The 17,167-nt window shown below is 44.5% G+C and overlaps 1 protein-coding gene across 4 annotated transcripts in view; it reads right to left on the reverse strand.

The window, feature by feature from the left end:
- The window catches only part of LOC309400853 (dnaJ homolog subfamily B member 6-like), a 123,222-nt gene extending 107,250 nt beyond the window's left edge, over positions 1-15,972 (reverse strand). The window contains exons 1-2 of one of the 4 annotated variants that reach the window (XM_081969565.1): positions 15,765-15,972; positions 15,222-15,412 (exon numbers count right to left, since the gene is read on the reverse strand). The gene's annotated coding sequence lies outside the window, so the exon portion shown is untranslated. The remainder of the gene's footprint in view (positions 1-15,221; positions 15,413-15,764) is intronic. The other 3 variants (XM_081969563.1, XM_081969562.1, XM_081969564.1) reach the window with 3 other exon arrangements.
- Positions 15,973-17,167: the final 1,195 nt, after the last annotated feature.

The raw sequence follows: 17,167 nt of genomic DNA on the forward strand, positions 1-17,167 counted from the left end.
CTGTCCAAAGTCCATTTTCTCCAAAAGTCTAAACAAAAAGACCCAATTTAAATTGTCAAAGGCTTTTTCACCATCTAAAAATATTAAGGCTGCCCAAGTCTTATTATGGTATTGCAAATATTCAATTACATTCAAGACCCTTCTAACTTTGTCTCTCAATTTCAGTAAAAAGTCAACTTGGTCTTTACTTTATAAAATTCTGCAGCATCTTCTTTAATCTTTCCAATATTGCCATAAAACATTTATAGTTATTATTTTACAAAGAAATTGGTCTATAATTTTTAATCAATATACCACCTTGTCCTTCTTTGGAAGCAAAGTATTAGTTTCTCTCCACAACAGAGGGGGTTTGGATTCCTAAGGTCTCTTATCCTAAAAGCATGAATACTGTATATAATTTTATTTGTCTGTGTCCACAACAATCTTTCCCTTGAGACACCTTGTTGGGTCCAGTCCTTGTCCCCACAACCCATTTATAAATCTTCCTGAGCACTAGGGCAGTACTTTCTAATTATGTCAACTTCAACTTCCAGAATTCCCCAGCCAGCAAATGTTCCACAATTTATTAGTGTTGGAATAAATATTCATCTGGGTTCAGTTCCAAGTGGGGAGAAAGACACTGGAAACATGGAGGCTGATTGGAAAGATGGTTTATTGGTGGACAGGACCACATGGGTTTAAAGTCCTGGTACAGCTGAACACATGGAGTGGAGAGTGAGGGTTATTTATACCCTCTCTTGTGCCTTGCCCTTGAGCTTCCTGTTCCTGTGGCAAGGAATGTATTCTATTGGCTGTAGTCAGACTCCCATGTGGAGTCATGTTTGTCTGAATCAAGTTTGGTTGAACCTTGCTGGCTGATGTAATGAAGGGGCTTGGTTGTGCCATGTGATGAGCTCTGCTGATAGATAATCCTATGATGTCCTGAAGGGTCATGTCTTAATCCCATCACCCTGGAGCTGAGGTCTTTTGTTTTTTGGATATGCTGGCCCAGTCTTAATGTGCACCAAATATCTGCTGGAGGCAGGGAGCTGCTCTTTTGTCTTTAAAATCATTTTTTTCCTTTTCTCATCTAGGGAAATATAATATTCTGCCTTTTTAATATTTCCTAAAATATTTCATTCTTCTAAGAGGGGTGGGTGCTAACTTTCATTAGTAACAGATTATATAAATTATTTCCAATTAACTCACAATAGGTTGTTATACTAACGTTTATTGTAATTATTTTCCATGACCATCATTTGCGAATGATCCCAATCCTCCAGGTCAGTGTTTTTCAACCTTGGCACCTTTAAAATGGGTGAACTTGATGTAGGAAAAGGGAAGGACACAGGCCGAGCACTTCAGTGTAGGAAATGAGTTTATTATGCATAGGCCCAAACGAGTAAAGGACAATATGTTTGGACCCCGAAGGGTTAGCATAAACAGGGTTTAATACCCCAAATTACATATACATTTGCTGGGTGTTACATTTGACATATATGGTTCGAAAAGGAACTGAAAACGCCTAGTACAAATCTTTAAGTGCTGTTTACCGAAAGGAACAGAAAGGAAGAAGGGGGGGGGGGGTGACATGCATCTAATGAATTATGCCGACGCTATACTGTTTGAAGGGAGAAAAGGAGAAGTGAACAAGCGAGCAACAGGATACACCCGTCTGGGTCAGTCTGCTCTGTTACAGATAAAAATAGTCATTTGTCATTCAGCAATTCCTACAAGCAGGAAATGTAACCTCAGCCTTGACCAGGATTTTTTGGGCCTTTAATATTGCAGCTTGGCTTTTATGCCTGAACCAAAGTTACAGCCCATCTCACTCCCCCCTTTGTGACTCATCTGACATATCCAGAAGAGTCACATATTCTGGTTCTCCTCCAGGTTCCTCTCTTGGACGAAGCCTCTCATATTCCCACATAGCCATTACCTGAGCAGTTGCTTTCCTTTCTGCTAACAAGGATAAACTGTTAGTGATAGTTTTAACAAAGATAGGTAATACACATGGGAGTAGTGCACAACCAGCAGCAATTAATCCCACAAGACCCACAATGGCTTGTAAGCCAGGCAATTTAGGCCACCAGCCTGAAAATATATCTTGTAAATTGAGACCTTTCCAGGTCTGTACTGGCACATGGGCTATTTTAACCATTTTATCAGTGATTTCCTTAATCACCTTGCCACTTTCATCTATTTCAATACAACAATTGGTCAAATTGAACTTTCCACATACTCCTCCTTCCTTAGCTAATAAGTAATCTAAAGCTAATCTGTTTTGCATGATATAAGTTCTTGATTTTGCACTTTCCCTGGCTAACTGGATGAGACCCTTTACTGTTTCATTAGTTATGATTTCTACCACTGCTTGCAAACGAATCAGGCGATTTAGGATGTACACAGGGGTGCGATAGCCATACATGCCATCTTCCGCCCATGCAGCCGGTCCATATACCTGAATGATTCGTTCTGCAGGCCATTCCTCATCTCCCCAATTATGATGGTTACCTCCAACATTAACTTTCCCTATAATGGATGTGTCTACATCTCTTTTCCTTTTCTTTACAATTCCAACCTCATCATAAAAGGGAACCCCCAGAACCTGCCTATTTCTTAATGGAAGTAAAAAGAATCCAGGCCTGATTATGCCAAGAACACAAGTTCCACACCAATTTTCAGGTAGTGATCCATATGCCATTTTTCCACAGATCCAGTATAGTCCATCGGGGGTAACCATACGAGGGTTTGATTATCAGGATCATTCAAAAACTCCAGCCCCTTAATTTTAAATAGGGCCTGTTCATCAACTCCCTCTGTGGTATTGCTTCCCGACCACCATATTCCACTTTCCCATTTTCCGGTGCATATTAAATTGCCTACTTCCTTGCATCCAGTTATACTTTTCCTTCTAAAACACACGTTTCCCACCAGATTGGTGGTAAGGGTCCAGTCTCCATCTTTTCCTTGATTATAGGAGAGGTTACCTTGTTGCTCCATTTCCAACACTTTGGAATGCTTAAGTTCTTGGGCTTCCCACGGCCACTTCTCTCCCATGTTAGTCCCTCCACACACAAAACAATTGGCTACATTCAGAGTATGGGCTATGTCCTCAGCTAATTTAACAAAGGTATTGGTTACATATCGGGGAATTTCTGGTATGTTTAATTTTTCCATTTCCAGATAAAATGACCAAAATAAGCCCTTGGTGTCCTGTACTTTTCTTGTAATTTTGGTAATTTTCCATTTGAGTGTTACATGAGGGTCTGCTCCTTTTGCATAAATTCCTAATCCATATAACCCTTCCCAAGTTTTTGTGGGAGTGCAAGTTAGTTTTACAGGATTGCATCTATTCTTTTGACAATTACTAGTTGCTACCCCTGTTTCCAATTTACACATCTGATTACCTCCTGGGGGATCTCCTGACCACATAATTACACAAGACCAATAGGGACAGCAGCTTCCTCATCAGCAGCTAAAACTCTCCGCATCCTGTCCCTCTGCTTCCTTATGATATTTCGCCGACTGTCCTTATTGTTAGCTCTCGCCACACACAAACGCACCATCTCTGCCTGACATTGCAACAAATCATCAGTTTTTTCAATCAAAGCATTCACCCATTGATCTATATATGGAAATTGATCTGGGTATTTCTCCTGAGCCACTGCTATTACCCCCCACAACTCATCAGCAACATCCTCTCTAAGAGATCCCTCAGGTGGCCACCCTACCCCCATAGTTGGCCACACATGTTTACACAAATACTTCAATCTATCCTTTGTTACTTTGGGATATGAGGGGTCTCTAAAATAGCTATCAAAGCCTTTAACCATGCATGCCAACGGTGTGTTGGGCACGCTCTGAGTCCCCCCCATCCTAACACACTGTCACCGACTCGCAGCCCCGGTTCTCACGGCCACTAACGAGAACTGCGGTGACTTAACCTTCCCACACAGTTACCTCACACGGACTTCGTTAGTACAGCTGTCCCGAGTCCAGGGGAGAGATCAAGTCCCCTCTTCTGTCTGCAAATGAGACAGGTACCAATTGTTACAGATACTCGCCTGAGGCTTCACTTCACACGTCCTGGCCAGGAATCACATGAATCCTCTTTCCTACACCGCAGGGTTCTTGAACTCGTTCACAGCACCGTCGGCCTCACAGGGAAGTCACTGCCGCCTCCCGGAAGTCAGGAAACTCCCATGGCGCCTGGAGGATGTTCAGGAGCGGCTGCCCCAAGGGCCCGAGGGGTTGAACGGCCCTCAGTAAAATATTACCTCAGCCTACCAGTCCTGCCGCGGTCGCCATCTGATGTATGAAAAGGGAAGGACACAGGCCGAGCACTTCAGTGTAGGAAATGAGTTTATTATGCATAGGCCCAAACGAGTAAAGGACAATATGTTTGGACCCCGAAGGGTTAGCATAAACAGGGTTTTATACCCCAAATTACGTATACATTTGCTGGGTGTTACATTTGACATATATGGTTCGAAAAGGAACTGAAAACGCCTAGTACAAATCTTTAAGTGCTGTTTACCGAAAGGAACAGAAAGGAAGAAGGGGGGGGGGGGTTGACATGCATCTAATGAATTATGCCGACGCTATACTGTTTCAAGGGAGAAAAGGAGAAGTGAACAAGTGAGCAACAGGATACACCCATCTGGGTCAGTCTGCTCTGTTACAGATAAAAATAGTCATTTGTCATTTCAGCAATTCCTACAAGCAGGAAATGGAACCTCAGCCTTGACCAGGATTTTTTGGGCCTTTAATATTGCAGCTTGGCTTTTATGCCTGAACCAAAGTTACAGCCCATCTCAAACTTGAATCCAAGAATTCTAGGAGTTGAAGTCTACCTACAGTAGTGGCCAAAATTGTGGAAACCTTTTGGGAAAAGTGTACAGTATTTTTGAGGTTTGATGGCTAATAACACCACTTTTTTTCTGAGTAGTACCATAAATATATATATATATCAATGGAAAGATAATTTAATAAAGAATGTAATGCAATAACCTTTATGAAGGATTTGCTATTAGAATAGCAGTTATAAAGAAAAGTGAAACACGTAGAAAAAACAAGATATACAAAAATTATCACGTCAGTTAATACTTAGTTCGGTAACCTTTAGCATGAATTATGGCCTTACAACATCTTCCCATGGAGTGAACCGAGTCTTTTACTTCTGCAGCTGTTATGTGAAACCAAGGTTGAATGACTGCTTCTATTAACTGGGTTTTATGGCTGGGTCACTTCTGACCAGGGACGTGCGGTCAGGGGAGGCAGGGGAGGCAGAGCCTCACCACTGTCAATCATGAAAAGGAAAAAAAATGTAAACGGGGAAAAGGCGAGTGCTGAAGTGACGTTAGCTAGCTCACCGTGAATGACTGCCTCTTTAAAAAAGCCTCTAAAGCTCTGAGCTCTGCCGCTGACTAAAACGCTTCCTTTCGCCCGTGGAACAGCTAATGCGGGCGAAAGGAAGCATTTTTAGTCCGCGGGGTGCGTACGAGAGGAGGAGAGAATGCCTGAATATTCTCTCCTCTCGCACACATCCCGCGGACTAAAACGCTTCCTTTCGCCCGCATGAGCTCTTCCACGGGCGAAAGGAAGCGTTTTAGAATGCCTGAGCTCCGGGCCAAGCTGTGTGCGAGAGGAGAGAATATTCAGGCATTCTCTCTGTCACGATGTTAAAAAGTTTGCTAGGCCTGAACTGACATTCAAGAGTTAAACTAAGAAAGCTTTATTGCGCAGGTCATAAAACAAAATGTTATCTGAAAGTGATTTATTGCGCATGCGTTACACATTCCAAAATTCCTTTCTTCTTTGTTCGGCTGCCAACTTGGCAACCGAAGCTTTCATTATCAAAATGTAACCATTAGTTATTTTCTGTTTCATTTACTTTTATTATTTTCGTATTAAAGTTTGTTTATTAATTAGAATACTTATTAAAGACTTTTATTTTTCTTAATATCTCAAAAGATATGCGGAAGAGAATCAGCCCGATCCATTGATCTCAAATTTCTACAGGGCGTTTTTCCCCCTGACAACTTGGTATGCAGAGGTTGGTCGATGATACAAGCTGAGATGGCTACAATTTATGGCTGTATTTTCCCTTCGCGCTATCTTAAGATAACCGACTAAGGCTAATTAGCCATGTCGAAGAAGAGAAAGAAAAGAAAAAAACGCGGACATGGAAAGCGCTTGAAAGAATCTATTTCCTCAGACACAGAGAAACAAGAACCTTCAAACGTATTCCAGGAGCAACAAAGTGCCGAGCCAGATGTGGGGGAAGGAGCTACAGAAGGCAAGATCTACGGACTGAGGTCAGTAAATCTCCCTCATTATCAAGATACAATTAATGAACGGCAAAAGTCTAAACGGCAACTGCCGGCAGAGAAAAAATCCTCCCACGCAGAAAGCAAAGTTTATGAAATCTTCCCAGATGATGAGGAAGAAATGCAAAGCTATCTATATCGATTAGAACGTTTTGAAAAATATGCTAGGGACGCGAGAGAGTGCTTTGAGGAGATGAAGAGAAGTAGGAGGAGCTCCCCCACTCCCAAAATGTCTGAGGACGCCATCTTTTCTTCAAAACAACAACCTAAGACACACCCCACAGAGTTCATTGGTCAATTAGAACAAAGAGACATGTACACGTCACCGAGGTCACGTGGTCCCTTTGAGCCCATTGAACTTCCGGCTATGTATAGAGGGCTGCAGCCAAGAAGTGAAGCTGCACTGCCATCTGCTGGCGGAGAAAAATTATTAGAGCAAAAGATGATGCAGTTTCATCAAAGCTTTAGAGATTTACCTATGAGTTCTTTAGAAGCCAAAACTTTGCCTCCAAAGGTTAAGTCTTCAACACCCCCTGGCGGTGTGGAATCCTCCCTAGATGGAAAAAGGCAAAGCCAAAGGCGAATTCGAGGAAGCCAATTTGATGTTGCCACGCAAAGGCCAATGATGCAACCCCAGCATCCCCTGGTTCAACAACCAGCTTTGCAACCAGATCAACAAATTGTTCCGATGCACATTCCTCAGCAGGTATTCACAGTCACCCCCTTGACTGGTGAGTCCAAATTAAAGGAGTCAGGAGAGAATTATAAAGCCTGGGTCAGTGAAATTGCACTCTTGCTTCGAAGAGAAGGCACACATTCCATGATTTTTAATCCTCCTCCTCAGCCCTGGACACCTGCAATGAGAGACCTGGAAAGCAGAGCTATCATGACTTTGCTCATGTCAATGGAAATTGAGATCCAGGGTATCTTTCCGCCTGATGCAACTGCCCAAGAAATTTGGGCTATTTTGGAAGATTGCTACAGGCCCGTTTCAATTGAATCTTCATGTTTGCTCATGTCTGAGTTCCATGGTTCGAAGTTGAAACCTGGTGAACAAATTGGTGGACATTTGACCAAACTGAAAAGAATGAGAAGTGAATTGAGACAAAGTGGCCATGTAATCGATGATATCCAAATGATTAGCATCATCATTAACTCATTGAATTATGAATGGAAAGATGCCATTGCAAAGATTAACTACGTGCCCATTGCCCAACGCACGGTTAACCACGTTTGTAGACTTTTAGTGGAGGAGGAAGCTATCCAATTAGCCATGCCACATCTGCAACGACCCCCAGCATCAAAGGCTCCAGCCAGACGTCCCTTCCGAGGAAGAGGCTACGCTCCAAGGATGCCAAAATGCTACACCTGCAACTGTGTGGGACATGACACCCGGGATTGTCCCCAACGAGTTCCAGCTCCCGTCACGTACCAGCCCAGAGGAACAGACTCCAGAGGCAGAGGTAGAGGCGGAAGACAAGGTCGTCGTGGTCCAAGGCGTGATCCACAAGCTCCACTTGTAACACTGGCCATAACCAACGTTCCACAACCTGATCCAAAGTTCGACAGACGTCTTTTGTGGACTTTAGACAGTGGAGCAGCTGTGCACGTTACCCACAGAAGGGAACTTTTCACAGAGATGGGCGAACCAGAGCCCGAGTATCGAGAACTGTATTCCTTCACCAACCACACTTGTAAGGTTATGGGAAAAGGAACTGTTTACATTGAAGAGCTCGATACACACATCCCTGATGTTTATTATATACCTTCAGCAACCAGTAATTTGCTTAGTCAAAGTCACTTGTCTAGAGATTTAAAGTTCCAGGTTCACCACCTCGAAAAAGCAAGTTACTTAGTTAAAGATGGAGATATTGTTGCTGAAACTATGCTGATTGGTGGTGTTTATTACTTAAAGCCAAAGCCTAAAGGGCAAGCACAGGCAAGTATGCAAACTCCAAAAAGGCACAACGCGAACCCAGAGAGAGTTGTCCCAGAGAGAGAAAACGTTACTGTGCCAAAGGCTCCTAAAGCCAACAAACAGAGAAAACAGAAACAGGTTGCTCAGAGCAAGCCTGAGGGTCCTCATGAAACTGTTAATGTTGAGAATTCACTAACTGGTAAACCTTTGCATTCCAGGTGTATTCACAAGTGGCACAGAAGATTGGGGCATGCCAGTTTCCGTGTTCTTAGAAAGATGCCGGAGTTCGCAAAAGGTTTGGATCTAAAGGGGTGTAAGGTGTTTTTGGATTGTGCGGTTTGCAAAAAGGCTAAATCCAAGGCGGCTGCAATTCCCAAACACGCTACATGCCTGTCAACACGCATTTTTGATTTGGTACACACTGACATAGTGGGTCCTTTCCCACCAACAATTGGTGGCAGAAAGTATTTTTTAACAATTGTAGGTAATCATTCTAGATATGGATTTGTATATCCTATGAGAGAGAAATCTGAGACCTTTCAGATCTTTAAAGACTTTGCAGCTTTTGTTTCTACACAATACCAAGTTCGCATTGCCAGAATCCAAAGTGACCGTGGTGCAGAATTCATGTCTCAGCGTTTCCAGGACTGGATGCGTAAGAATGGAATTCTTCATCAGACATCTGCTCCATATACACCGGCTCATAACGGAGTCGTAGAAAGAAGACAAGGGGTTCTACAAACCATGATGCGTTGTCTTCTAGAAGATGCCAATCTCAGTAACACATACTGGGGTGAAGCAATCAAGTATGCAAATTACATTGTCAACCGTACTTGGAGCAGTGTAATCAATCAAACACCTTTCTACATGCTGTATGGCTACAAGCCTGATCTCAAGAACCTCCACATTTTTGGTTCATATGCTATGGTGAACACTCCCTTAAGTCAAAGAAGAAAGGGAGGTACAGTAGCAAAGAGACTGAGATTTATGGGTATTGATGATAATTCAAAATGGTTCAAATTCATTGATACTAAACATGTGATTGTCATTTCACAATCTGCTAATTTTGAGGAAGATATTGACTGGTCCAGGATTCATTCCAATGATCCTGAAGTTTATTTTCCTAGAGATGGTGTTCCAGATGCCACGCAGCCTGATGACAATTTGCAGGCAGATATTCCTTCTACCAGTTCTTCACAACCTGATGTTCCGTCTTCGCAAGCCGCGGATGCTGATGCTAGCGACGAACGTGAGGACGAGGATGATGATGATGAAGAAGAAGAAGACTAGACTGTTGCTCCTAGACGTTCCAAGAGGGCCACAAAAGGAATCCCTCCACAACGTTATTCATGGCAACTGACAAAATCACCATTACCTTTGATTTGCAACGTTACTCTTCCTCCAGAGACATTCACACAAATCAAACAGCTTCCTGATTCAGAACAAGACAAGTGGTATGATGCAATGCAGGATGAAATGGACAGTTTAAAGAAACTTAATGTATTCACACCTGCAAAACCTCCAGCAAACAAGAAAGTCATTGGCACCCGATGGGTCTACAGAATCAAGAAGAAACCGAATGGTGAGTCTTTATACAAAGCCAGACTTGTAGCTCAGGGTTTCGCTCAACGTTATCCTGAGGACTACACAAACACTTACTCACCAACAGTCAGAACTGAAAGTGTAAAAATTGCTTTAACCACTGCAACTATTCTTGGTTTAGAAGTTTTCCAATTTGATGTGGACACAGCTTATCTACATGCAGACCTAGATGAAGAGATCTACGTAAGAAGCCCTCCAGGATTCCGAAAGCAAGAAGGGGATACCTGGTTCCTGAACAAAAGTCTTTATGGTCTGAAACAGTCAGCTTTAATGTGGTATTTATGTCTTACTGACAAACTAAATTCAATGGGCTTCATTAAGTCCGAAACTGATGAATGCGTGTTCACAAAAAGATCTAACAATGCATATGAGATAATTCTTGTTTATGTTGATGATATTGTTTATATTGGTCCAAATAAGAAAATGAGTGAGATTTTTGCTAAAAGTTTGCAGAGATACTTCACACTAAAATCTTTAGGACACATTAGCACTTATTTAGGTGTTCAAATTGAAAAGACACAGAAGGGGTTTAGTCTTTCACAAGAAGAGAAAATTGACCACATTCTACATCATTGCAACATGAAAGATGCTAGCACAACAAAGAACCCATGCAAACAGATTTTCACAACTTAACACATGAACCAAGTCCTGAGTTCGAGGATCAAACACTTTATCGTTCAGTCATTGGTTCACTATTATACATTAGTAGTTGGACCAGACCTGACATCGCACTTAGTGTTAATCTTTTATCACAACACGTAGGTAAGGCAACACAATTTCATTGGTCATGCATTAAGAAGTTGTTGAAATACCTGAAACACACTAAGCACATGAAGTTATTGCTAGAACCAACACACACTGATCAACCAAAGTTGATTTGTTTTGCTGACGCCGACTGGGCGAGCGACAAGAAGTCACGCAAAAGCACTTCTGGTTACATGATGTTCCTAAATGGTTGTCCTGTTTACTGGCAAGTGAGAAAACAGAGTTTTGTTTCATGTTCATCTACTGAAGCTGAATATGCTTGTGTTTCAGATGCTTGTAATTCTCTAACGTGGTTTGATGCTTTGATCACAGATATCTGGACATGTCTGATTCGACCAATCACCGTGATGGAAGATAATGTATCTGTTGTTTATATTTCTGAGTCACATTTCACAGGTTCTAGGTCGAGACACATTGACATTCGTTATCAAAACACAAAGCAATTAGTTAAGCAAGGTTTTGTTAAATTGCAATATGTTTCTACACATGATCAGATCGCAGACATGCTTAACAAACCACTTGCCGCAAATCAACACGAATATCTGCGAAAGAAGATGTGCCTTAATTGATGATTTGATGACGTCAGCCCAGACTAGCAAAAGAAGGGGTGTCACGATGTTAAAAAGTTTGCTAGGCCTGAACTGACATTCAAGAGTTAAACTAAGAAAGCTTTATTGCGCAGGTCATAAAACAAAATGTTATCTGAAAGTGATTTATTGTGCATGCGTTACACATTCCAAAATTCCTTTCTTCTTTGTTCGGCTGCCAACTTGGCAACTGAAGCTTTCATTATCAAAATGTAACCATTAGTTATTTTCTGTTTCATTTACTTTTATTATTTTCGTATTAAAGTTTGTTTATTAATTAGAATACTTATTAAAGACTTTTATTTTTCTTAATATCTCAAAAGATATGCGGAAGGGAATCAGCCCGATCCATTGATCTCAAATTTCTACAGGGCGTTTTTCCCCCTGACACTCTCCTCCTCTCGTACGCACCCCGCGGACTAAAACGCTTCCTTTAGCCCGCATGAGCTCTTCCACGGGCGAAAGGAAGCGTTTTAGTCCGCGGGGTGCGTGCGAGAGGAGGAGAGAATGCCTGAATATTCTCTCCTCTCGCACGCACCCCACGGACTAAAACGCTTCCTTTCGCCCGTGGAAGAGCTCATGCGGGCGAAAGGAAGCGTTTTAGTTCGCGAGGTGCGTACGAGAGGAGGAGAGAATGCCTGAATATTCTCTCCTCTCGCACACATCCCGCGGACTAAAACGCTTCCTTTCGCCCGCATGAGCTCTTCCACGGGCGAAAGGAAGCGTTTTAGTCTGCGGGGTGCGTGCGAGAGGAGAGAATATTCAGGCATTCTCTCCTCCTCTTGCACGCACCCCGCGGAAAGGAAGCGTTTTTAGTCCGCGGGGTGCGTGCAAGAGGAGGAGAGAATGCCTGAATATTCTCTCCTCTCGCACGCACCCCGCGGACTAAAACGCTTCCTTTCGCCCGTGGAAGAGCTCATGCGGGCGAAAGGAAGCGCTTTAGTCCGCGGGATGTGGGCTTCCTTTCGCCCGCATGAGCTCTTCCACGGGCGAAAGGAAGCGTTTTAGAATGCCTGAGCTCCGGGCCAAGCTGCAAATGATGTTGCAAAAGTTTGTTGCAATGCAAAAGTCTTTTGCCTTGCCGGGAAACGTCAGGGCAAAAGAAGCAGCTGGTGAGGTTGGCGGGAGAGAGCCCAGGAGGAAAGGTGCGCGCGCAGAGGAGAGGAATCTAAGGCAAAAACAGCATTGTTAAAAACATTGTTAAAAACAATAACAAGTAATGGCAAGAGAGTCATAATAACTTCTAGCCCGCAGCTACCCCCTCCTCTCCTCCCTCTCGCTCTCAGCTGGAGCCAACCTCACCGGCCCTTCCAGAGCCAGAGCGGGGAAGAGCGAAGATAAGGGGCGGAAGTGCAAACAAGAGCTCGGGGCGACAAGGGCTTCGCTGACACAAGGGCTTCGCCTTGGAAGTGAGTCTCGCGGACGGAGCTTTGGGGCTGAGAGAGGCAGGGACGGAGGGAGTGGGGGGAGAGGAGCCGCCCCCCTCACCCCCCAGGCAATGGGGAAAGCTTTCCCGAAATGGGGGGGGGGGTGTTGCGGGAAATAAAAAGGGCGCGCGCTGGGGGGGACGAAGGAGGCTTTGGCGCGCTTTAGAGGCGGGTGTGAAAGCAACGAAAGGGAGGGCGGGTGGGAAAGCAACGAAAGAGGCAGCGAGAGTGGGTGGGAAAGCAACGAAAGAGGCAGCGAGAGCGGGCACGGGAAAGCAACGAAAGGCAGCAAGGGTGGGTGGGAAAGCAACTAAAGAGGCAGTGAGAGGCAGCGAGAGCGGGCACGGGAAAGCAACGAAAGGCAGCGAGGGTGGGTGTGAAAGCAACGAAAGGGAGGGCGGGTGGGAAAGCAACGAAAGAGGCAGCGAGAGCGGGTGGGAAAGCAACGAAAGGCAGCGAGGGCGGGTGTGAAAGCAACGAAAGGGAGGGCGGGTGGGAAAGCAACAAAAGAGGCGAGAGCGGGCGTGGGAAAGCAACGAAAGGGGCAGCGAGGGCGGGCGGTGGCTGCAGGCGGCAAGGCTTGAGCGGGGTGAAAGCGCAGCCCCTTTCGTTGCTTTCCCATTCACCCCGCTCAAGACTTGCCCGAGAGAGCTGGGGATCGGGCTTTGGGTTGGTAGGAGACCTTGAAGGAGGGGGGGGGGGAGGGACTGGGGCCGGTGGAGGAAGCAATGCTACAGTGCACTCCGCGGTCCCCTTAATGTTCACTCAGGAAGGCGGGGAATGGGACCACGTGAGCAGGAGGCTGAGGCTCCGCCTTCCTGATGACGTCACCAGCCTCACCAGCCATAACCCTCACTGCACGTCACTGCTTCTGACTAACAGGTTTCTTTAGTCAGCTCCATAGATTTTCAATTGGGTTAAGGTCTGGGCTATTCCCAGGCCATTCCAGCAGTGGAATATGATTATCTTGAAACCACTTTTTGCACACAGCAGCAACATGACATGGAGCTGAATCCTGTTGAAATATAAATGCTTCATTGTCTTAGAAAAGATCATCTGTGGAAGGCTTTAGTTTGGGCTCAAGTATTTCATTAATGTATTTTTGGCCATTTATATTCCCATTACTCACACAAATTCTGCCCACACCTTTTGATGTCATAACACTGACTGGGTGTTTCATGGTACATGTAATGCAATCAGGATGCAAATCTTCTCCGATTCTTCGCCTTACGTATTTTATGCCATCACTACCAAACAGGGAGATCTTCGTCTCATCACTCCAAATAACACTGTCCGTTGTTCCTCTGTCCAGGTAACATGGGTTTTAGCCCAGTTTAATCTTTTCAACCTTTGTTTGAGAGATAAAAGTGGTTTTTTTTTCATGGAATTCTAGATTTTAAGCCAAATTCCCACAGTCTGTGCCAAACAGTCCTTGCACTCAACTTCACATTGCATTGCACCATTTCATCTTGTATACACCCAGATGATTTTCTTCTGTCACGTAGGCAGTGTCTCTTAATTCTTCTATCATCACTTGCTGTTGTGCACCTTTTCCTGCCTTTATCAATGTGGTTTTGTAGTGACTTGAGTCTCCATAAGGACCTCTTCAAAAACTTAGAAATGCCACCTTTGGTTAAGTTTCCACCAATTGTTCTTATAATTTCTTTATAACTGTAGCCTTGTTCATTTAATAATACTATTTTACATAGCTTTCTGGGCAACCAGTCAACTGGTCAACCATTACTTTAATTTTATTACATCTTACAAGCTCACTACCAACCAACTTGATAGTGATCACATAACACACTGACAAATGTCCTCCTCTCAGCTTCAATACATGACATCATGTGAACGGATTAGCTCATTGCCAAAACAAGATGACACCTGATTGGCTGTCTAAACACTCATGCTCATTGGCTACAATCAGATGAAGGAAAGCTACCTGACATCAACCTAAGCAAGTTGTGCTTCCTTTTTCTGGTTATTTGGGTATAACTTTTCATAGAATACAGATAATTGAACGGACTTGGTTGCATTACATTCTGGATTAAAGTATCTTTCCATTGATATATAATGTATGGTACTACTCCAAAAAAAGTGGTATTAGCCACCAAACCTCAAAAATACACTTTTCCCAAAAGGTTCAATGTTGGCCACTACTGTATCTTAAAGGTGGCAAGGTTGAAAAAACACTGCTCTAGGGGATCTCTTCCACCTGCAGGCAAGCCTCTTCAGCGCTTCTAATCTAAAGTGTTCCTGCTTCTGCCCATGCATAGCCGCTAAGAGGCAATCCTGCGGACAAGGTAAGAGACAGAATGGGGAGGAAACGACCTGGAGTCACAGCAGCAGGGGGAAGGCGGCAAACACCTTCCTTCTCCACGTTTTTCCACCTAACGCCAGCGGGGAACTGGGTGGGACGTCGCCAATCCATCCTCTCTGTGTTGATCACCATCCCTCCCCGGCGCCCTTTGGCCAATCAGGAAAGAGTACGAGCCACAAAAGAGGCCCGCCTGGGGAAGGGCGTGCGAGACCCGTTGCTTAGAGCCCCAATTTTCCTCCCCCCCCCCCGGCGCATTAAAAATTGGCGGCGAACCATAACTGCTTTTCTCACCCGAGCAGCTCCCACCGTCCCGGATCTCACCCGCTCGCTCCTCCGAACAGCGACAGCAGCAAACCAGTCTCCTCTCAGGGCCTGCTCCCCTTCACTTTAGAAGCAGCAGTTCTAGTTTCTAGCAGAGCCGCAAACAGGAAGTGCATCACGCGCAAGGAGCGGAAGAACCCCCTTTCTTTTTTGCCCCGCGTCTATAGAGCGAGAAAAAAATTCCAAGACAGCTTATATAGCTGTGGACTTGAGGAACAAGCCATTCCTGCCCCTTTCCGGCGAAACCCAAGGATCTTTAGAGAGCTCCCTATGCACCCGTTCCGGGACTGACGTCTTTCTCAAGTATGCCTTGGCTGCGAGCAGCGCTCCGGACTGCGCACGTTGCTGGTCATCAAAGACAGGCCTTCGAGCCGGGGAGATAAAATATACGGGGATACTTGAAGCTTCCTGTGCCTCTAGAATTCCACGCGCCACCAAAAAGATGGGCTGAGGCAGACAAAAGAAGGGCCGAGTTAGAAAGACCTCCACCGCTCTGGGCCGAAATTTGCTTACCGGCGATTCCCCGGTCACAAGTGTAAGGAAACCTGGGATTTCTTCCTGGCTTTGGAAGAGCGGCTCTAATTCCTCCTCTAGGGAACTGGGGGGAAACAGCACCAAAGGAAAGAAGAAAAACAAGAGTATCTTTGGATCCGGAAATTCGCTTGAAATCGTGGAGTGAGTCACTCTCCAATACGCATCTCTATGTGGAAGGGAGGGAGTCACCTCGCAAAGGAGGAAATTAGTCACGGCATCAAATCCTCGTACTGTTTTGTTCCGCCCCCGCCTCTTGGGAGGGAAATGTTACAGGGTTACAACGTGGATATCCTTCCAAGATCGGGGCAACTGAGGAAGAATAGTTACATCGTGGGGAGAAAGTTGCTAGTAATCCAAGATAAACGATAGGAGGAGAGGTGGAGAGGGAGACATAAATCCTAGAAAAAGAAAAGAGTGGAGAAAGGAAACGGAGATTTGGAGAAATAGGACGAAAACGTCACCAAGGGCAGCGGCCCGCAGGGAACTTAGCTTGCTGAGAGAAGCCTAGCTGCACTCAGGAGGCCTACCCAAGAGTCTGGAGGCCCATTGAAGTGAGGTGAGCGGAGAGGCAAAACGAACCGGCAGAGAACAAGGAGGCCAGCTGGTGGGTGAGTGGGGTCACCTGTGGAGCAAGGAGGAAAATCATCCGTGGGGCAAAGCAACGATCGGCAGAGAACAAAAAGACGAGCCAGTGAGAGAGCGGAGGAGGAGGCGAGCCGGCTGCGGAGAGGAGAGCTTATTGTAGGCTCTAGGAAGGGTCTAGGAAACTAACCACTCTGAAACTAAACCTACAAAGTGAGAAACCCCAAACCTTGCAAGAAGAATATGTCCAAATTGAACATAATGATGATCAAACCAACTGTAAAAGACAGACTAAAAATTAAAATGAAAATAAGCAAAGAAATAATAAGAGAACACCTGTCTGATCTTGACAAACACAAATCACCGGGACCTGATGGATTACATCCCTGAGTTCTAAAGGATCTAGCAGATATGATCTCAGAACCACTATACCACATATTTCAAAAATCCTGGAGCACTGGGGAACTACCAGAGGATTGGAAAAGAGCTGATGTAGTTCCCATCTTCAAAAAAGGGGGAAAAAAGATCCAGGAAATTACAGATCTATCAATCTGACATCAATAACTGGGAAGATTCTGGAAAAGATAAGCAACAAATCAGCGAACATCTAGAAACAAAAAATAATAATAATAACCAAAAGCCAACATGGGTTTGTCAAAAACAGATCATGGCAGGCTAATTTTATTGCATTATTGCAATAATGCATTTTTATTGCACCCTAGAAGATAGGCTCAAGATCCAGATGGATCTTGACAGACTTGAACATCTAACAAAATGAAATTCAATGTAGAGAAAAGTAA

The sequence above is a fragment of the Natrix helvetica genome, assembly GCF_964273705.1.
Source record: "Natrix helvetica genome assembly, chromosome: W".
NCBI lineage: Eukaryota > Metazoa > Chordata > Lepidosauria > Squamata > Natricidae > Natrix > Natrix helvetica.